Here is a 23,220-nt window from a genome sequence, read left to right on the forward strand (position 1 = left end):
CATGCTCCCCGTCATTAGGAGAAGGCATGACAGAAGATTCACCTGGGAGAGAGTATAGCACTTTATCATATACACCATTGAGTCACTGCGCTTTGGCACACAGCCTGGGCCATGGGAGAACTGACACTGTAGTTTACACCTGACAGTGGCGTAACGAAACTGGAGCCCCCCGCCCCCCAATCCCTCTGCAAACAACATAGGGGGGGGGGGGGGGGGGGCTCCGGGCTCACTCAGGCCAGGTGCTGTGCCGAGCCCCCCCAGCGCGGGGGCCTTTGTTCCGCCACTGGACCTGAGGGATGGCACATACCTTGGGACGAAAACACGCATCGCATCGCCCCCCATATTGAGTGCTATGCCTGGCATTTCAGGACACTAAGGAGGAAGGGCGTGACACAGACTCTTAACATGGCGTCTCCCAGCAGCAGGAGGGTAGGTAGGTACACACCACATATACAGGCCATGGTGCTACTGCCACCACTTTTGGTCACTTGGTGACACTGCAGCACTCATGCACTCACACACACATTCAGATTTCACATACACACAAACTCAGTTTTCTGCACAAATAAAACAAATGTTCTTCCTCCTAAACATATAAACATGTAAATAGGCAATGTGTGGTGTACATATGCGTTCACACGTTGTATGCATACATTTGTTTATGTCTACATAATAACTGTATTCAAAAGAAAAGAGAGAGGGCCCTACAGAACCTATCACCCAAAGAGGACAGGGCACCGTGATACAGTGAAAAAAGGAAATTCCTCAATGGGATAAGCTAAACTCAACCACACACGATACACAGTCTCAACCACTCAGTGCATCCAATGATCAATCTAAATAAAGGAATCGATAATAAACAATATAATTTTAATTAATACAAACCCATAAAATTATGAAATAAAACCACACTTTACAAACTAAGAACAATGATAAAACCATCACATATAAAAATCAGACATAAGGGAGACAAAACAAAAAGACATCCACTCTAGTCTATTATATATGCGCTGTCCCAATTTTGGTATTTTGGTAGGGGCCTATTGACGTCTGTCCACAGTCTCTGTGCAATTTTAGGCCTGTTCCAATGGGTCCAGCAATCCGATTTGCATTGAAGCGTTTCAGTGGTTTTTCAAAAGTCCTTCCACCACCTTCTTCAGGACATTAAGATATACTCCCCACATGTATCTTTCAAATCTATTTTAAAATAAACAGACAAACATACTTCAATTCCCAACTTAATTACTAACCCTTGAGATTTAAAACACCTCCAACGTGGCTAACACCTCCCATAATTATCCAAATCAGTGGCTAATATCAACCCCAAATACCTTTATGAAGAATATCACATTGCAGAAAACACTACGCACACTCAATTTAACCATATCTTACCTCAGACAAAAGTTTACATACTCTTCTCCCATCATGAAACCACTCCACTCACCTGCATATACCATAAATTAAGTAGGTATCAATTAACCAGTCATCCCAAATCCATATGTTTATACACACATTGGTTTTAGTTTCACGGTAGTCCACAAACCGGATAACTTCTAAATAGACAAAATTTAGCAGATTAGTGGGTTGATATGATCCCTTCCATTGTGTCTTCTGATTATTACATTAGTATCGTATGTGACATGTCCACCATATGCACAACCCATATTATTAAACCCATATGAAGTGTGGATACATCAGTGGTAATAACATTAATTTAACGATAAGTGAAATTTCTTTAATATCACTACAAACCTTATCCACTGGACTTACCAAAAAAATCCACTTAACTCCCAAATGAATTAATTCAATCACAGTAGGGCCCTATATCAAAAAGTAGGCTCCCAGTCTTTTAAATCTGAGAATGAAAAAACCCAGGTAAGGCACCTATACTTTAATAAAAACCTTTTATTAACAATTACCTAATTGTTCTGCTCTTTTTCTCAAAATACCCTACAATGATTACAACCCTATCATTTATTTTTTTGGAGTCCAACCTCCGTATTCACTAATGCTCTATATCTATTTTTTAGATAGAGCAGAAAAATTAGGTAAATGTTAATAAAAGGTTTTTATTAAAGTATAGCTGCTTTACCTGTGCAGCATGAACACCTCCATGTAGCATCAGTGTGTGCATGGTAAACACCTACAAGACTACCACGACAAAAACACAATAACAAAACGAAAACCACAAAACAGGACAATACAAAACACAGCCCCAAAATTGCACAATTCAGCACCTCAATTCACCATAAAACAACACAACTCTCTAACATAACTTAACACTTCGCAATATATTGTGCTGTTGTCTTGGGTGATGTTCTGCTGTATTTTGTTGTGTTGCCAATGAGTTGGTGTAGTGTTGCTATGTGTGGTGATTTGGCTTTGTGTGTAGTTTTGGTGTGTTTTGTTGTTGTGGTGTTTTGTTGTATTTTATCTTAACATTGTGTGGGTGTTTTGATATATTGTGTCATCTAGTTGATGGGTCGTATTGAAATGTTGTTGTATTAGTGTGTTCAGGTGTTTTATTTTCTTGCATTGCATTTCCTTATGTTTGCACTGCTCTTTTCTTGTGTTGCAGTTTTAATGCTGTGTTGAATTGGCGTGTTGTATTGGTGTGATCATGTGTCATGTTGGTGTTTTGTATTGTTTTGCTATCTGGAGTTGTGCTGTGTTGTTGTGTTATTATTCTGTCTTGTAAAGGCATTGTGTAGATGTAACCAGGAGCTGGTATTGCTTGTGTTTTGTAATTTTTGTATTTTTTTTGTAGTGTTGTGCTGCGTTATATTATACTGCACTTCTCATGTGACATGTCGATGTGTTGGTTTTGTGCTAGTCTGTTGATGTGTTGCGCCTTGTATTATATTGTGCTGTTATGTTGTCTTGTTGATGAGTTGTGGTGAGGTTCTTTACTTAGATGTTGTCCTCTACGTTGTGCTGTTTTGTTCTGTTGTGATGTCTTGTTGATGTGTTGTTTTGCTTCAAGGTTGGGTTGAGTCAACACACATACATGTTTTTGTTTTGCTGTGACGATGTTGTGCTCTGATGTTTGGATGTTTGGAACACTTTTGTTATTTTAATTTTTCAACATTTTATATATTTTTTTCTTTGTTCTGCGCCAAATTACAACCCCACTCATAAAAGTAACCTTTACACATACACATCAAGAAATAAAGCAAGCACGCATCGCACAAAATATACACCTTAATCACACAAATCCAAACAATAATTAAATAATTTACATCCACCTGCAGCACTGGTACAGTACCCTGCCAGGGCCCTCATATCTAGCCTGAGCAGTGGTCAAGGATGTTCCTTCAGAAGACAACTTTCCTTGGACTCTTAGCTAGCTCACTCTGGGTTACTGATCTGGCCAGGTCACAAATTAGGAATCCAGTACCTGACAAAGCAGGGAATTCCTCCAAGTCTGTGGGTAGAGGCAGCGCCACATTGGATCCCACATGGACCGAATGGGGAGGGGTCCTGGTAATGCAGTTAACTGAGCCGAGGTGTGTTTGTAGGGGGTGAAGGTTTCCACTGGGGATGCTGCCATCCTGGCAGCATGTCGTGCTGAACATGGAACCAGGCACCTTGTAGGGCCATTTGAATGTGCATAGATTGTCCTACCTAGTGTGGGTTCTTTTCCATGTCAGTAACAGTGGCAGCTCACCTACAGGGTTGCTAGGGTGCTGCCACACCAAAACATCTTCCACCTGTTGCCTTCCTTATCAGCTGCTTGACAGTATGTTATCCCTTTCATATGAAAACTTTCACTAGTCTTTTCTTCACACACAATAGCTACAACATCATGACCACTGGTAGCACTGGTATTGTGCATGTATGAGAGAAGTCTGACACCAGAATTGTGTTAACATCATAATAGTTTGATCCACCAGTGGAAACCTGACTGGAGGTCCCCTTGAATTCTTAGGGTCATAGGCCCTTGCGAAGGATCTGCCACCAATACAAATGTACAGCCGGATGATCTCCTGCGCTATGTCACTTAAGGAAATATGGGAGGTGCTGACATGATGGGTACAGAGACGGTATGACACCAACATGTACTGTCTGCCAAGTGCCAGCCCACAAGTCATAGGAAATATTTTACTGACAATGCTACCTCAGAGGTTGAACCAAACCTTTCTGGTACCAATAAGGGAACAATAAATTCTTTAATGTCACACATGTCCAACTCATATCTCTCACAAAGGTAGAAGAAAACGAAAGCATTTCAGAAAATATCAACATGCACCATTCAGAACTCATCAAAGAGTGAGCATTGCGACTGGTCAGGGACAGAAGAAGGCATCAAAAGACCTCAGTCCGGTCTCCTTCTGAGATCTTCAGAATCTGATACAGGACATACACCACTAGTCCCCACATTTCGGGGGGCGGGGGAAATGAGTCACATGAACTCAGCAGAAGTCACAAACAAAGCCACTGGAGATAACATCTTAGGAGCCTCAGAAATGTACTCATCTTCACAAGAAACTATTGGACTCCAGCTATTTTAATTGAACGCATCCTCAGGACTTTTGAGCTTCTTCATGAATGATGCATTCCTGTGCCAGATTCAATTATTGCTCTTGCCTTTGTTATCAACATATTTCCTCGGACCCTGAATACAGTCCGTGGCTGTAGATCAAAATGGGGGTGAAACATGCTACTTTCACCATCACCACATTTCTCGTGGGCTTTCAGGACCACAAGCGCTTCGACTCGCTTTAGTCTTGCCAATTTTGGATTGCCAATGGAACAGGGTGGGCTGATGATCGTGTGGATTCAGAGGAAATGGAGGGGAGTGGTGTCACCAACAATTCTCTCCGTGTGGAGTTGAGCCTGGGACCACCTGGTAGTCACGTGGGATATATTTTAGGAGTCTCTCAGACATGAATATATTTACCAGTCAAAATTTCGTTATGAAGCAGAGGCAATGAGAACGGTTTTGTTTAAGGGCAGTATGGAGTTCACTGCTTCACCATTAGTCTAAGGCCAGCGGGGAGTGATTTTTACATGTTTTATACATAGTTAGCTCCAACAATCAGAAAATTCATAATGTTGGAGAAGGGTGGTGTCCCTCATGCAATGATTTGGATTGTTGTTGGACACAGAATTGGTAGAGGTAAAAGAAGAGCCAACTCTGACTCGGCCACTATGTTGAGTGACTCTCCTATTTGAATTAGCGTGGTGATTGGCAGTTTTCATACCTAGACCTTGCACGTCTGCTAAGTGTGCCATCACCCTTCACACATCTCAATGGCATAAATGTAAAAGTTACTTACTTTCAGTGATGATTTTTAAGGTGGACACTCTATCTAACTGCAGATTCCTCACCTTGCGAATACCCCCAGGCGTCAGATTGGGGGGGGCATATTTACTTTCATGCGCTGCACGGCAATAAGCAAAGTTTCTGCACAGTGTTGCGTGAAAGAGAAACAGCAGGAATGCTCTATATCTACTAAGATGTCTTTCTGGTGGATCCTAGCCCCAATGTAGATACCCTTGCACCATACTGGAATAGTGTTTGTGCTAGAGGTAGGATTAGTTTTGTGCATGAAGAGTTATGATCCTGCACACAAAAAATCCTTGGAAGCAATTTCTTCTTTGTATGTTTTGTATGAGTTCTGCAGTACACATAGAAAGAGGAAGTAACAAAGAGAAATACAGATATTTCTCCTTGTTGAGCAAGCTTCAGGGAGGCATAGGATTTTGACTCATTCCCATTTATAAAGCTGGAAATGCACCAATATCCCTGGATGGATGCATTGGAATGCCCATGATCCACCCAAGGAATACCTTCTCAATGCAAGGTAACTCAAGGCAGATATGTGCTGCCTTACATTTTTTATTTACTAAACCACGCAAAGGCACATTATAGTAAATAACAAAAATTATTTTGTTTTAGAGCTGTGCCAAAAATTTGATGCAACCCGACACAAAATCTTAGTAAATCTTAGGATAGCTGCTCCTGGATCCAGAGAATTTTCTCAGCAATTCTCTTGCACATAGGAAGGTGGCATAATGCAGATCTGCATCAGCTCCATGCCGCATCAGAGATGGCATCAGTGTCCCTTTATGCTGCCACCTCCAGTGGCTGATATCACTTTCTTTCTGATCTCAGCGCTCTCAAACACAAAGCTCAGTTTGTGCCAGTCTTCACATCTGTAGATTGGGATCTTATTAGTATTGACTAGATGAGTCCATCCCACAGATCGGGAAGGAAGATGGGTCAGCCCTTTAAAAAACCAACATGCAAAGATTCGGCACTGTGCGCTCTCTGCTGTGGTGAAAAGATAGAGCCAAGGTTCTCCCCATAGCTGCAAGATGCCCTGTGTCACCTCTCAGCGTAGCCTCAATTAATGATCCAATAGGCAATGCCGGCTGAGATCCAGTGGTGGCTGGTGACTGAAAGCAGTGGTGGGGCACAAATACAAGATGGAATTGCACCTTGTGAGAGAGCCAAACTACCAACGTATTTCCATTCACCTACTCACCCACTGCCTTTGGTCACCTACCCATTTACTCATCCGCATTGTCATCCACTGCCATTCACACAACTCTTATACACAGACACCCACATTTTCTCAGCCACTCAGTCCAGTCCTGCAAACACTTATTCAAACAAACACACATTGCCTCACCCATCCAGTATCCAGCAGTTTCAGTGATAAAAGGTACACGTTTATTTGAGCTGCAGATTACATGTTTAATATGACATATCACATCATTAATCTGCAGAAGGAATAAAACGAGCGTAACTATCCATGATAAATTACTGAAACCATTACTGCCTTTGAGAGACAAATCACCTACAGAGGCAGTGAAGGGCGAGGAGAGCTGAGAGAACAGATTTTCTTCTTATTGTCTGTAAAAAAGATAGAGCTCCAACTTACTTGTGTGCAGGGTTGTCTTTGGCATATTTATGACTTGAGGTCTTCAGGTCACACTCCTGTCTCCCAGAGAGCCCTGGATGGTTATTTATTGTATTTATTCAATTTCTCTGCCACAGACTGCTTGTAGGCAGGAAAAGGGGATTTTCTTTGCGCAATGCCACATTCTTTTAATAAAATGTGACCTCTGGTACATAGACCCTTCTGATCACACCCCACCGTTTGAGTAAATAGGAAAGGGTGGATAAAAATATCGGAGTGACATGAAGTTTTCAGAAACCCGGGCTGAACAAAAAACGCTCCAGGCGGTTTACTATCAGGGCTTCTGGTGGAGGAGGAGATAAGCCAGGGACGTCACTGTGTTCTGAGAAAACGTAAGGGCTTTGCGTGGGCAAGCCCTGTCAGCTCTACTGTGCAGCTTTCAGGCACATACTGACGCAGGCGCAGTGGGGCTTTTCAAAGTGCACAACTTTCACTCTGAAAATGTTGTGCAGAAAATGTTTTACTTTCATCATGTAATTAAATAAATGCTTCACTAGAGAGGCCAGAAAAGGCTAGGGGCACAGCCCCTTAGCCCTTGAACACCAGCCGCCCCTGCTGAGATCCTGTCAGGCCCTGATGAATCAGCCACTTCCAAATGTGTAGTGCCTCCTTGCAGGAAGCTAGCCTGGCTTATGGTGGGTACCTGATGGTACTTAGACCTTGTGCCTGGATCAGTTATCCCTTATTAGTAGAATAGTAGTGTTCTAGCAGCTTAGGCTGATAGAGGTAGCTATAGCAGAGCAGCTTAGGCTGAACTAGGAGACATGCAACGCTCCTACTATACCACTTATATCATATAGCACTATATCACAAGAAAACACAATACTCAGAGTTACTTTATTTGCCAAAAGTATCTCAGAGTATATACTCCCTTAGGAGGTAAGTAATATACACAAAATATACACACAAACCAAAATCAGGTAAGTAAAACACTTAGAAAAGTAGTGCAAACACTGTAGGACACAATAGAATGCAATAGGAGACAATAGGCCTAGGGGCAACACAAACCATATACTCCAAAAGTGGAATGCAGACCACAAATGGACCCCAGGCCTAGTGTAGTGTGTAGAGCGTCGCCGGGAGTGTAAGAAAACACTAAGGGTGTCCAAGATACCCCACCCCAAGACCCTGAAAAGTAGGAGTAAAGTTACCCTACTACCTCAGAAAGACAGCAAAGTCGAGATAGGGGATTCTGCAAAGGCAACAACTGACTGCAAAGCACTGAAGACAGATTCCTGAGCCTGAGGACCTGAAAGGAAGGGGACCAAGTCCAAGAGTCACGCAAGTGTCCGGGGGGGCAGGAGCCCACTGATCCCCAGATGAAGGTGCAAAAGGGCAGCCTCTGGGCGGAAGAAGCTGAAGATTCTGCAACAATGGAAGGGGCCAGGAACTTCTCATTTGGTCAGAAGATGTTCCACGGCGTGCTGGAGGATGCAGAGTTGTTTCCACGCAGAAAGACCGGAAAGCTATTGGGTGCTGCCAGGGCCCAGGAAGGACCAGGAGGTCGCCCCTTAGAGGAGGAGGCAGAGGGGGCGCTCAGCAACAAAGAGAGCCCACACAGAAGCAGGCAGCACCCGCAGAAGCACTTGAACAGGCATTCAAGAAATCTGAGCACAGCAGTCGTCTCAACACAACAAAAGAGGGTCTCACGAAGTCGGCGGTCAACTCAGCAAGTTGAGCAATTCAGGATGGAGTGCTGGGGACCTGGGCTGTGCTGTGCATAAAGGAATCCTTGCAAAAGTGCACAGAAGCCCTAGCAGCTGTAGATCACACAGTACACAGGATTACTGTCTGGCGTGGGGAGGCAAGGACTTACCTCCACCAAATTTGGACAGAAGGACCCCTGGACAGTCGGGGTCACTTGAATCCAGCTCATGTGTTCCAGGGACCACGTTCGTCAAGATGAGAGGGGACCCAGAGAACCAGTGATGCAGAAGTTTGGTGCCTGCATTAGCAGGGGGAAGATTCCGTCGACCCACAGGAGATTTCTTCTTGGCTTCCAGTGCAGGGTGAAGGCGGACAGCCCTCAGAGCATGCACTACCAGGAAACAGTTGAGAAAGCCGGCAGGATTAGGCGCTACAATGTTGCTGGTAGTCTTCTTGCTACTGTGTTGCGGTTTTGCAGGCGTCCTGGAGCATTCAGCGGTCGATCCTTGGCAGAAGTCAAAGAGGGAGAGGAGCTTTGGTGAGCTCTTGCATTCGTTATCTGATGAGAAACCCACAGGAGAGACCCTAAATAGCCCTCAGAGGAGGATTGGCTACCTAACCAGGTAAGAGCCTATCAGGAGGGGTCTTTGACGTCACCTGCTGGCACTGGCCACTCAGAGGCCTCCATTGTGCCCTCACACCTCTGCATTCAAGATGGCAGAGGCCTGGGACACACTAGAGGAGCTCTGGGCACCACCCCTGGGGTGGTGATGGACAGGGAAGTCGTCACTCTCCTTTCCTTTGTCCAGTTTTGCGCCAGAGCAGGGGCTGGGGGATCTGTGAACCGGTGTAGACTGGTTTATGCAAGGAGGGCACCATCTGTGCCCTTCAAAGCATTCCCAGAGGCCAGGAGAGGCTACTCCTCTCAGGCCCTTAACACCTATTTCCAAAGGGAGAGGAAATCCTTTGTTCTGCCTTCCTGGGACTGGATTTGGCTTGGGGGAACAGTTCCATGATCTTAGACATGTTACATTGCCATATTCGGAGTTACCATTGTGAAGCTACATATAGGTATTGACCTATATGTAGTGCACGCGTGTAATGGTGTCCCCGCACTCACAAAGTCTGGGGAAAATGCCCTGAACAATGTGGAGGCACCTTGGCTAGTGCCAGGGTGCCCTCTCACTTACTAACTTTGCTCCTAACCTTCACTAAGTGAGGGTTAGACATATAGGTGACTTATAAGTTACTTAAATGCAGTGTAAAATGGCTGTGAAATAACGTGTTTCTACATTGTGCTCCCTGCGTAATGTCCTGGAGCTTTGTAAGGACCTGGGCCATCATGTCTTGGGACTCATGTAGGGATCACAAGAGTTGCTCAGTGGGAACAGTGAACCCAATGGCCACACTTTGCTGGCCCACAGATTCCCTCTCACAAACCCTATCCCCACTACTCTGTGCCCTTGAGCCAGTATGTCCCGTCCCACTGGATCCAGGCTAACCTGGAGGTGGATATGTTGGCTGAACAGCAGCCAAGACTGAGAGGCACAAGGTTGGGGTGATGTTCCATTGGACACTGCAAGTGGAGGTATCCATTGGCTGAGGTGTTGTAATAGGTGGGGTGGGAGGTGTAGGTGTGGGTCAAGTGACATTCACTGGCCCAGACAGACCAGATGGACCAGGCTGCTCCTCATCATCCAGACTTGCAGGAGTGGAGTCCTCACTGAAAGCTTGATCCTGGTCTGGAGTGGAGTTCTCCTCAGTGGCAGATGGTTATCCACGGACTCTGGGTGTAGGACCTAATATGAATTACAAGAAAATAAATTGTAACAGTCTGGATTATGCATCATATGTGTTTTGAACAAATGAAGCAACCTGAAGTAAAATAAATTGTATTAATGGTATGATTAGACCTTTTAGTTGTTTTCTGGTAATTACACAAACATTATAACTTATACACATGCAAGCTTCCAAAACAGTAGGTGAAGTGTTGTCCTGAAAAGTAAAAGATCACCTAGGAAGTGTACATAAAATATGCCACACATTAAACCCAACTCAGTAGAGAAATGGGTAGCAAACCCTTCCAAGGACCAGCAGGCTACAATTCAGACTATTGTACAACTTAGTAGGCTAATGGCATTGGTGATCATGTGAACATTGCTAAGTAAATGTATTGTCATTACAACCTATGTCCTGCATACTACATAACAAGAAATAAATTATTTACGTCAACATTCATTAATTTGTGTGACAAATTACATCACTTCAATGAAATAACAAGAAAGTGACAACATACAATATTAGGTAGAAAATAATCCAATTTTTATTCTTTGCATAAAATGGGGTTTGAGAAATGCCTAACATTTTGCCATATGGTCATATATGGAAGAAAAGAGACAATGACCAACACCACTTTGCAAACATATTTTCCAGATACAAAAACAAGGTATTATGGTAGCTGTAGTCCTTTCAATTTGACCTTGCCAACAGTTGGAAAATTTGAAGTTGAACATTCCTAGTAAACTATATACAGTGAAGAAATACACATATTTACTAAATTATGACGTGTTAAAAGGTGAAAAAAGACTTACAAGCAGCAAACTTTCATGGTATAATAGATGAGGGCTTGAACCTGTTATCTTCACTACAACAAAATCCATTCAGACAAACAAGAAAACACAAGAAATGAACAACGAAGAACAATACACATAATGACAACACCTATTGGCCAGTAGTAAAACGATAGATGGAACCATAATGCTACTAATTTGATGATAACAATAGATTTGGGATTTTTAAAATTGGTTAATCTGTTTTTCAAAGGTGGAAAACACATTGTCAACAGCTAACTTAAGAGCAAAAGCATGTGTGTTTTATAGTGTGGTATGCGGGTGTTCACAATTAGCCAAAATACATCAGGTGTGTGCTGCTAGCATTCATCCAATATCCACAGACCTGGTAGAATGTTGAGAGGGTCCCACAATGGACTCCTGCCATCAGGAAGCTGCTGCTAGCACAACGCCAGCACAACAGGGAAATCTAAATCTACTTGGTGCAATCCCACCTTCTTGATGGTGAGAGAGTAATGTTAGCCAGCATTGATGTCTGCTGCGTTGGTAGCAAGAAACCGCTTACACAATGGACTACACTCTGACGACGAGGAAGGAGGTCCTGCTACTATACATCTAAATATGGCAGTCAGAATTTCGTCAGCTTAACAGAATGCTTGAAACCACCACCACAGAGGGATGACGGAACTCCCGTCAAGATCTAAATCAGGCCCTTATTCTTTTATATGGCCTCTCTCCTGCCTGGTTACTTTTATTCGCCCGCACATTCCAACTTTGAATTTGCGGACAGAAATCCCCAAAGTAATTGCATGAACTTACTTATTTTTTTTCATTCCTGTAGTGTCCTCCCAATCCTAGGTACCCGCCAATGAATACTCCACACACTGAGCTATATATTACACGTCTTTATTCTTCTGTATGTAACCCGCAACTCTACATTTGTCTTACGTCACAGCTCCCCAGAGCCAAAAGGGTTCCGTCATTCTCACACATATGACACTACAGTTCCAAGTCCCAGTTCGTTATAATTTTTTTCACTTGTCTGCACATTACCTTTTTTAATAAAAAAAAATCTTTTACATTTACTGATCTCAAATGCTTTTCTCACTAGCAAACCTCCACTGTACTTTGATTGTCTGATTTTCGACCCTGTGTTCCCAATCCCTGCTCATCCATAAGTTTCACTCGACTGCTCGTCTCTATTTTATTTAACACATAACAGTTTTATTAATTTAAGCTTTCCACTCACTGGCCTCAATTGTTTTTCCCACCCAAACATCTACTGTAATTTAATTAACTTCTCTTTTGCCCTTCTCTTCTGAATGCTTCCTATACTTGCCTGGGATCCCTGTTTTATTTAAATAGAGTGCTTCCCACTCACTGTTCCCTATATTTTTTTGACACGCAAGCTGTTAGAGCTGACATCCTTGGTGTAGTTTTCCATCCAACTACTTGTCTTCACCTGTACTGTTTTGCTCAATTCGTTTTTGTTGGCCTTAGGGCTCTGCATCTTGTCATTCTAAGCATGCTAAAATGCTTGCGTTCTGTCCTCTAAACATGGTAACATCAACTTACACCCTGCTGGCACATTTACTTTACTTTTAAGTTCCTAGTATATGGTACCATAGGTACTCAGGGCACGTACAGTAAATGATAACTGTGGGCCGGCAGCATTGTGCCAACCACTAAACTAACCCTTTAAAACTTGTCTCTAGCCTGACACTGAAGCCTGTAGTGCAATTATATACTGCCATTTCAATGTTGCGAAATAAACCTTCGGCCAGACTTAAACCTTTCTTTTTAATACATGCTCCTTAGTTAGACCGTAAACATCCTCTAGTACAGGGTACTTTGTATTTAATATAAAACAGGACATATGTTTTCAAGTTTTACATGTCCTAGTAGCGAAAAAAACTCCTACATTTCTTTTTCACTACTATAAGGCCCATCTCCCCCATTGAATAACATGGCTTATCGTATAATATTTAGTAAGTGCTAGCTTTTGATTGGGGACAGATAGGGATAGGTATTACTTTTGTCTTTGCAAAGCGTTTTACGAAATGAAAAGTGACACAATGTTAAAGACAGATAAGCTGCGAGAAAGCATGCCACAAGGGGATCAGTGTCAGAAAAGAGGAGCAGGCAGTGAGAGGTTGGAGAAGCAACTTAGAATGGCGAGGAAAGGCTTGAAGTGAAAGGAGAAGCAGATATGTTGGCAAAAAAACCTGCATTTTTTATGTGCAGTGAAGGGAAATCTACAGAGGAGCGGGTTTAGAAATGAAAAAAGAAATGTAAATACAGTGGGAGTTTGACTATCAAAATCAATAGAGGGTAGTCAGCGGGAAGCAGTGTATTTAAATAAACCTGGAATGTACAGGTGAGTTAAAGTTATGAAGGAGTGACGATTGAGACCTAAAGAAAAGTAAATGAAAAGTGGAACAGTGGAAGTTTGTTAGGTACGGAGGAGCAGGAATCATGAGGTAAAAAGAAGTTAATGAAAATACGGGAGACGTTTGTGAAGAAAATGGGTTATTCGTTGAGGGGTTGAAACCCTACGCAAGCAACAACCACAATCCCTTGCATGGGGAACCACAAAAAGTCACTAAATTATTCTGTGCTTAACCCTAAGTAGCTTGGCACAAAAAGCAGTCAGTCTTAACCTTGAGGCACAGTGTAAAGTATGTATGCAGCACACCAACAGTAATAACGTGAAAACACAACACAATAAAATCCCAAACCAATTTAGAAAAATAGTACATTTTAATACGTGATTTGACACCAAAACGACACAATCCAATCAGTAATACCAAAGTTATGAATTTTTAAAGATTAAAGTGCAACATAGCACCTAAAAGCACAGAGCACCAAACATGGCTATCTGGTGGCACTGGACCAGGTCAAAGTCAAAAGTTCAAGCCGACCGCAATGACCTCTCAAGTTTTGCACCAAGACTACGGTTCACGTTGGAGAGGATCGCAAAGAGAGCATTAAAGGTGACAGTTGGAATACTGCTAATAGCAGGTCGGGTATCACGGATGGGAGAGTTGGAGGTTTGCGTTGGTGGTCCACCACAGGCTGTTAATAATGATGTACGAAGAAATAGGCTGGTGGAGCCTTGCGCTGATTTTCGGTGAGAAGCGAAGTTCCAGTGCAAATTGGGCTTCTTGATTTCAAGAACTTGACAGCCGCTCTAAGGGTCCATGACCTGAGAGATACCACTTGGGGGGTCAGGAACTTGCTGAAGAAGAGGCCAGGAGATTTTGGAGAGCCTTTCATGCCTCTGAGATTAGCCCTTTGAGTCACTCAGGGCTCTTGGGTTCAAGATGGGGTGCAGGTCCATCTCTTCTTCCCTAGGCAAGAGAGCAACACGCAGCAGGGCAGCACAGCGGGGCAGCATTTCCTTCAGAGCAACAGTCCAGTAGAGTGGCAGTCCTTGTAGCAGCACAGTAGTCTTTCTACTGGCAGAGTATCCACAAGTCCTGTAGTGTACTGAAAAGGTGAGTTGAAGGTCCTATTTTATACCCTAGTGCCATTCTCCTTGAAGGCAGGAAAAGCTTCTGGAAAGGTTTTTTGAAGTGCATGGAATTTCCTGACTACTCTACACTGGCTCCAAGCTACAGTTACAATACAGGGTTGTTAGGCCCTTTGTGTGAAGGCAGAGCATGGGATATTCAAGTGTAAATGGGGCTGTACTCAGCTCTGCCTCCATCCTGCCAGCAGATGGCCCATTGAGACACACCTAATCCTTCTGTTGCGTGACTGTCTGGGAGGAATTCACAAAATCAACTGTCAGCTACACCCAGTCATGTGACCCAAGACAGGCTACAGGCACAAAGGGCTTATAGCAACAAAATGCTAACTTTCTGAAAGTTTCATTTTCAAATTCAAAATTGCAATGGAAAATCCGACTTTACAATTAAAAGGGTTTATCATTACAATTTCATTAACCCTTAGAAGCTTGGCACAAAAAGCATTCAGTCTTAACCTAGAGGCACTGTGTATAGTATTTATGCAGCACACCAACAGTAATAACGTGAAAACACAACACAATAAAATCCCAAACCAATTTAGAAAAATAGAGTACATTTTAATATGTGATTTGACACCAAAATGACACAATCCAATCAGTAATACGAAAGATATGAATTTTTAAAGATTAAAGTGCAACATAGCACCTAAAAGCACAGAGTACCAAACATGGCTATCTGGTGGCACTGGACCAGGTCAAAGTCAAAAGTTCAAGCCGACCGCAATGAAGCGCAGGCCGGATGAAGTCCCAGATTAGACCCGCTGAAGGATTACCTCTCAAGTTTTGCACCAAGACTCCTGTTCACGTTGAAGAGGAACGCAAAGAGCAAAGAGAGCATTAAAGGTGACAGTTGGAATACTGCTAATAGCAGGTCGGGTATCACGGATGGGAGAGTTGGAGGTTTGCGTTGGTGGTCCACCACAGGCTGTTAATAATGATGTACGAAAAAACAGGCTGGTGGAGCCTTGCGCTGAATTTCGGTGAGAAGCGAAGTTCCAGTGCAAATTGGGCTTCTTGATTTCAAGAACTTGACAACCGCTCTAAGGGTCCAGGACCTGAGAGACACCACTTGGGGGGTCAGGAACTCGCTGAAGAAGAGGCCAGGAGATTTTGGAGAGCCTTTTATGCCTCTGAGATTAGCCCTTTGAGTCACTCAGGGCTCCTGGGTTCAAGATGAGGTGCAGGTCCATCTCTTCTTCCCTAGGCAAGAGAGCAACATGCAGCAGGGCAGCACAGCAGGGCAGCATTTCCTTCAGAGCAACAGTCCAGTAGAGTGGCAGTCCTTGTAGCACCACAGTAGTCTTTCTTACTGGCAGAGTATCCACAAGTCCTGTAGTGTACTGAAAAGGTGAGTTGAAGGTCCTATTTTTATACCCTAGTGCCACTCTCCTTGAAGGTGGGAAAAGCTTCTGGATAGGTTTTTTGAAGTGCATGGAATTTCCTGACTACACTACACTGGCTCCAAGCTGCAGTTACAATACAGGGTTGCTAGGCCCTTTGTGTGAAGGCAGAGCATAGGCTATTCCAGTGTAAGTTGGGCTGTACTCAGCTCTGCCTCCATCCTGCCAGCAGATGGCCCATTGAGGCACACCTAATCCTTCTGTTGCGTGACTGTCTGGGAGGAATTCACAAAATCAACTGTCAGCTACACCCAGTCATGTGACCCAAGACAGGCTACAGGCACAAAGGGCTTATAGCAACAAAATGCTAACTTTCTGAAAGTTTCATTTTCAAATTCAAAATTGCAATGGAAAATCCGACTTTACAATTAAAAGGGTTTATCATTACAATTTCATAGGTACTAAACATTACATATCTACCTGCTCCCAATTAGGAATTACAACTTATTAAATGTAATAAGGAATGCCTCACAGTAGAGGGAAACACATTTGGGAGTGTTTTACTACCAGAACATGTAAAACTGAAAAATACAGACCAGCCTTCTAATTGCACAGCACACTACCCTATGGGGTACCTAGGGTCAACCTTAGGGGTGCCATACGTAATGAAAGGGTAGTTTAAGGCTTGGCAAGGGGGTTTAAATGCCAAGTAAACATGGCAGTGTGACACTGTATTCAGGCTGCAATGGCAGGCCTGGGAGAGGTTTTGGAGGGCTACCTAAGTGGCTGGCACAATAAGTGCTATAGGCCCACAGGTAGAATTTAATTTACAGGTCCTGGGTTCATGGTATACACATTACAAGGGACCTATAAATAAATGAAATATGCCAATCATCTCTATGGCAATCAAACCATGTTTAGGGGAGTGGTCACAATCACTTTAGCACTGATTAGCCGTCGAAAAGTGCACAGAGTCCTAAGGCCAACCAAAACAAAATCTAGCAAATAGGAGGTACGTAGGCTAAAGGTTTGGGGGAAGACCAACCTGAGGATGACAGGTCTAACAGCAGAAGACAATGAAGCATGTAGCCGTCTTAAAGATGCGAGAAGCTGAGTTGTCCCTTGGAACTAATCTGCAACCCCCAAACGGAGAGCCTAGGATTGTGAGGGAACTTTGGTTTGGATATAAAGCTACTCTCCACTTGTCTAGAAATAACGAACAGGGTATCATCTGGAGTGAAAACTCTACCTGCTAAATCTAGAACTCGAAAGTCACAGACTCTCCTGAAGTAAAGAAAACCAAGTGAGATTGCTCATGGTTAAGTCTTCATTGGCTGGTCAATTGTTAAAAAATCTGAGAATAGCACTGGTATCTCACAGATTAGTAGACTAGTATATTTTGGTTAAGGTGAACAAAATAATGAAAATGCCCAGTATTGAAAACATATTATTCTCATGTGCAGGTTTGAGTCTGAGAAGTATTTTGTGCAAAAATGAGTAGTCTGTGACTCACAAAGCACACAAATACAAGTATCCCCCTACAATGGCAATTAAGGATGCTAATCTTATAAAGTACTAAAGGCAGTTCCTACCATCAATTACAAGATCACATTCTGACCAAGAATGGAAGCAACTTCATTAATGAGCTCATGACAGCTAGTAGGTGCCTTCATAACTAACAATGATATTTATAAATTCGGGTGAGCCAGCTGGTTTACAACATCTCTAGAGCCAAGGCACGTCTAACCTTGCCTTGAAAATGGCACCTTTGTGGAGCAGTTACAGGTTGCTAGATTATAATCCCTGGAAGGATAGTGAGACAGAGATTGTGATTTCGGAATTTCAGTTTGTTTTGTAATCTTATCTCATTCTACCCCTAGGGTGTACTGCTTTGCATTATGATGTACTTACTTGAAGGATAAAAATACAAGACAGAATGGAAGTCAAATCAAGTTTTGTTCAGCATTCCTGCCCTCTCCATTTCACACAGTGCAGCATGCTGTGTTTCGTGAAATTCTTTTTAATCCGTCCAAAAGAGATTTAACCATTTCTTCTCTCCTGATGACATTCATGTGCTTATTTTGGATTTTTTTTACCATTTTTCTGATCGGAGGTGATAGCTTTAATATATTGGGCTTGTCAACTGTGTGCATTCTGCATCCAGTCGGTGAAAAAATACAACCGACCACCAATTTAAGGGCCAGATTAACAAGAAAGTGGTACATCGGTCCTGATGCACCACTTTTCTTGCTTTGCCCCTACCCCACCTCATGACACCTTGGTTATGCCATACTCACAATATCGCGCACCATGGCAGTCGACCCACAGAATGAATAAATTATGGCGCTAGTGCAGCAAAGCACTAGGGAGGCCCATAGGTTACTTTGGGCCTGTCACTTTAATGCCTGTCCCGAGCCGGCATTAAAACTGACAGAAAAAATGTTGCAGTGAAATCTTGTAGATTTTTTGCAGCCTCTCTATGTGGGAACGCCTACCTTGCAGACATTATGCCTGGCGCAGGCATAATGTGGCACCAGGGGTTACAAAGTAAATATGGCGTGCTGAAATGGCCTGCTTAATGCCACATTAGCATAAAAAAATGACGCTAGTTTGGCACAGGGAGGCACAATGGCCTTGTAGATCTGCCCCTAATTGCCCATGTGGTGACATAACTTCACCTTATTGTCTCAGTTGGCTTTTTAAAAATATATAGATAACGCTTGTTCATATGCTGCAAATAATAGATAGCTCCATTTATGGTGTTCAGCTTCTATAAGAATAAATGCCTGAATCCACCTAGCGTGACTTGAACCTGCAAAGTGGCAGTCACCACTTTCTTTAAAGCAATTAACGTTCAGCTTATTGGGCTAACTACCCCTCCCGCATGGCGATAGGCAGTTCACCAATGAGCAGAGGGCAGCACAACAGAGAACAAGTGTGCACTTCCAATCTTTTTTTAACCTGAGTATATTTAACAAAGGATTCAAACCCATACATAGCTGAAAGGTAAAATAATGTTGTGTTTGGGTTGAAAAACAAAGGGCTTCATTATGAGTTTGGCAGTCCTTAGACAGTCATGGTGGCGGCGGCGGTACGACTGCCGTCCGGTTGCCTGTTGGACTGCTAGATTATGAGTCATGCTGGCCTATTGAGCAAAGATGCCCAGTACCGCCAGCACCGTCAGGCAGCACAGACCGCCACGGTCACAAGGCTGCACATACAGGCTGGCGGAGCCCGGGTTTCTGCTGGACACATTATGAGTTTGCATGCCGCCACTGTGACCATGGCGTTCCAATCACCATGTCTCAGCAGGCGGAAACGAGGACTATAAAGGGAGGCACTCACCTGTTGGCAGCATCACATGTCTGGCGCTGCCAAGGAGCCCATCACATATGTCCTGCCGCTTCTCATCAAAGGTGCACAAAATCCACAACGCAGTGGGCGCAACTGATCGTAAGAACACACACCTACCTGTATTATTAACCGTCCCAGCAGATCGTTGCGCAGCTGTCCACATGATATGGGGGTCACGCTATGGGCATCAAGTACACGTGTCATTGTGTCCCGGGCCAAAATCATACACAAAGAAGGACACATGCACAGTCACAATATGGCCCCATTGAGAAGGTCACTCACACTGCACTGCAACACTACAGAAAAACACACATCCACTTATCTCAGGCACAGGGACAGAGAAGTGTACATAACATTGTCACCCACAACACCAACATCACATCTACAAATGCAACTCAGACACTTACATTCCTTACATGCCGTGGACTGTAGTCACATTCAACACACATATCTATGGATGTGACATAGAACATGAACAGCACTCCTAATAAACAGCCCTGCAATGGACACACACATCATTCACATTGCAACACAATAGAAGGACAATAGGATGCACAATAGTTGGATAGATAAATATACACACCTCACTCTGCAAACAGTACCTGTACAAAAGGGATGGGGGCAGCAGGGACATCCAGGGAAGGAGGCTGCACTGGGATACATATCACCTTGCAACTGTCAATAAAAAAAAGGTGCAAAGGAACTGGTCCTTCAGGTATGTCTGGGACAAACAATATTAGACCCAAATTACATGCCTATCTGCAGAATAACATACAACAAATCACATACAACTTCAACTGCATGGGACACATGCACAGTCAAATGCAAACAAAGGTAGCACAATTGAACATGCTCCATGTCTGCGCAAACAAAACTCAAGCTGACACACATCAGATGAACACATAATCCATATCAGTGGGGCAACTCTAACACCATACATGCTCACATTGGACAACATAAGATGAAATACTTACCATACCAAACAGTACACAATGCCACAACACCGCCATTGGGGCATCAAGTGAGCAGGCAGGCACCTCAGAGATCATCTTGGGGGTGAGGGGGAGAATTTGGGAGGAGGGGTTTGGTCTTGACATGCATCAGTAACATCAAGCTAGAACATTTCTATTTGCCAATACGCCAGAAGTGTGACACACACAAGCCAATAAATACAGGGACATGACTACATCCATATACATTTCCACCCACTACCCTGCTCATGGCCTACAATGACTAAGCAAGCTTACTGATATCAGGTAGCCCATGATCTAGCAACCTGTACTGTGATGTGAGCCACTATGAAACACTACACACCTATGTGGCTTCTGAAGGGTATACTCCTTAGACATGAATGGACCAACACATTCACACTCTGTGAGAATGACTCACTGGCAACTGCCTGAATACAAACTCCAACATTACACATGAGTAACAATAAAAGGGCTGGCAAACAAATGCAGGCTCATGCCACTTCATGGGGTGGAGTTCTGTGCTATGTACTTGTACCACAGAACACTCCTTTGGACATATGTATCCACCCTACAGAGATGGCTTCCAACTAACAAAGGCATGCATTGTAAATTTTCTGCTATGTGACCAAGCTACTGGCTCACATATCATGACCTCCCAGGAATAAACACACTGTCTGCACTATGGGACTGCCAGTTATGCACTAAGCCTGTACAGGACAATATGACCTGTTGGAAGGTAGCAACAGAACCGTGGAAGTAAGGGATCTGTCATGAGTGTAAGACACACACGGACAATGATGCTAAGTGCACACATGGACTAGATTAATGATATACCTTTGTGCACCTTCCTAATCTAGTGAAAGGATTGAGGCATTCAGGGCAGATTTTTCCACCAGAGCCTCATGTAGACCACATGACAAGATCTGCTGGGCTACAGCGAGTGGGCACAGTGCCGCAGTTGCATAGCCACAGTGACTCTCCCACAGCCTGGACTAGGTTCCATACTGGAAGATATATGTGACAGTCCGTGGTCTCTGCATGATGAGAATACAGAACCTACATGACACTCCATTCCCATCACTTCCATGCATGAAAGTACATCATGTAGCCAACAGCAATTTGGCATGTCGTGCGTGTGGCAACCTGAAGGGCCCAGTGAGTCATGATATGTCTTCCAAATAACGGTTTAGCAAGGGAAGATGTGGTTTGAAATATCTGTGGCACTATACACATTGTTCACATGACTCTCAACTGACTCATAAAACGTGTATACACAGCTCATGCTGTCATGCACATAGATGTTGTTTGACATTTAGAACAATCATGAGGAATGAGATATCAGTGGATGGCAGTAATGTCTCCTCACCTAGGTTTGTGCATCCAACACAAGTAGGATCTAGGACCCCAAAGACCTCACACAACACAGTGTGACTGAACTTAACATATGGCATTGATCACCCGAACCTTCACATTGTTCTTCCCATTGATGCCACACAGCCTGCAACAACAGGAACATGAGTGATCAAACCAGCACACATGGGCACATTCTAGCCTGTGAGGAGGGAAAGGATGGTGAAGAATATAGAACATTTTGCACTTGAGTTACTTGCCTGCTCCTTTGGTGAGCCAAAGAGCTGTTCATACAGGGGTAGAACCTCAATCACTAGCCTCTTCAGCTCCTCTGGAGAGAAGGCAGGGGCCCTATTACCTCCTGGGTGTGGCATGATTGCTCCCAGAGGTGGCATACAGTTGGGGTTGAGGAGGTCTTGCTGGCAGCAGTGTCAGGAGTCAAGTGAATGAATCTGCAGAACATGGTGGTCACATCTGCCACATACACAGTTGTCGCCTCCGGCAGACACAGCCCTTGGCCCTCGACTGCCACTGGCAACAACGTTAGCCTATGACTGTGTCCCCCGCGGTTGCAACCACCTACCACCATGAGGACTCCACCAGTGGTCACAGGTGTTTCCTAATGTCCAGTGAAGTAGGTCAGGCAGCTGTATTGATCTGTAAAAACTGTGCCACATCTGCAAAAAATGTACTTTTGACCTCACAAACATGCTTATCATGTCTTGTAATGTAGGTCCTACTACTCAAACACCATTGTAGTATGTTGCAGGGCACAGGTGGCATTTGACAGTGGGCCCAGTCCACCAATGCAGATGGGCATGTTGGCGGTAGGAATACCCAGTCACATTTCAAGGGGCAAATTGTGTTGCACATCTCTGAGTTTGGTCCATATATATGTTGTGACCCCATGTGTGTAAAACCAAGCTGGCCACATGTGACCCTTGTGTTATTATCAGCTGTGATGTGTACTGCTTGCCATGTTTATCCATTGAGAAATGCCTTATCACATGATATCATTGACATGCATCATGTATGTTGCAGTGGACACACTGACTGTTACAAATCATGCCTTGTCATACATAGGCACCCAGGAAGAGGAAGGGTGTGACAACATTCTGTCCACCATCCACTGCCAGACTTTCAGACCATGGAAGAACGCCACATCATCCTGCTATATTGTCTGCAAAGGCAAACAATAGTGGACTTAAGTCGTCAGTTGAAGCCAGATCTGATGCCAGCTATTAGTTACCCAACCAGCAGACCACCCACTGTACAAGTCATGGCAGTATTGCCCTTCTTAGCCACAGGCTCCTTTCAAAATACAGTGGCCCTATCACCAGGCCTGTCCCAACCTATGTTCAGTCTGGTGTTGAAGGATGTTCTCTCAGCAATGCTGAAACAACTGGACAGCTATATCCAGTTTCCCCGATGTGAGGATTTAGCCCATGTGAAGGCTGACGTTTATGGTTTTGCACCATCTCGCATGTGGTGGGGGCCATTGATGGTACACATGTAGCCTTGGCCCCACCG

Source organism: Pleurodeles waltl, chromosome 1_1 (assembly GCF_031143425.1).
Source record: "Pleurodeles waltl isolate 20211129_DDA chromosome 1_1, aPleWal1.hap1.20221129, whole genome shotgun sequence".
Taxonomy (NCBI): Eukaryota; Metazoa; Chordata; class Amphibia; order Caudata; family Salamandridae; genus Pleurodeles; species Pleurodeles waltl.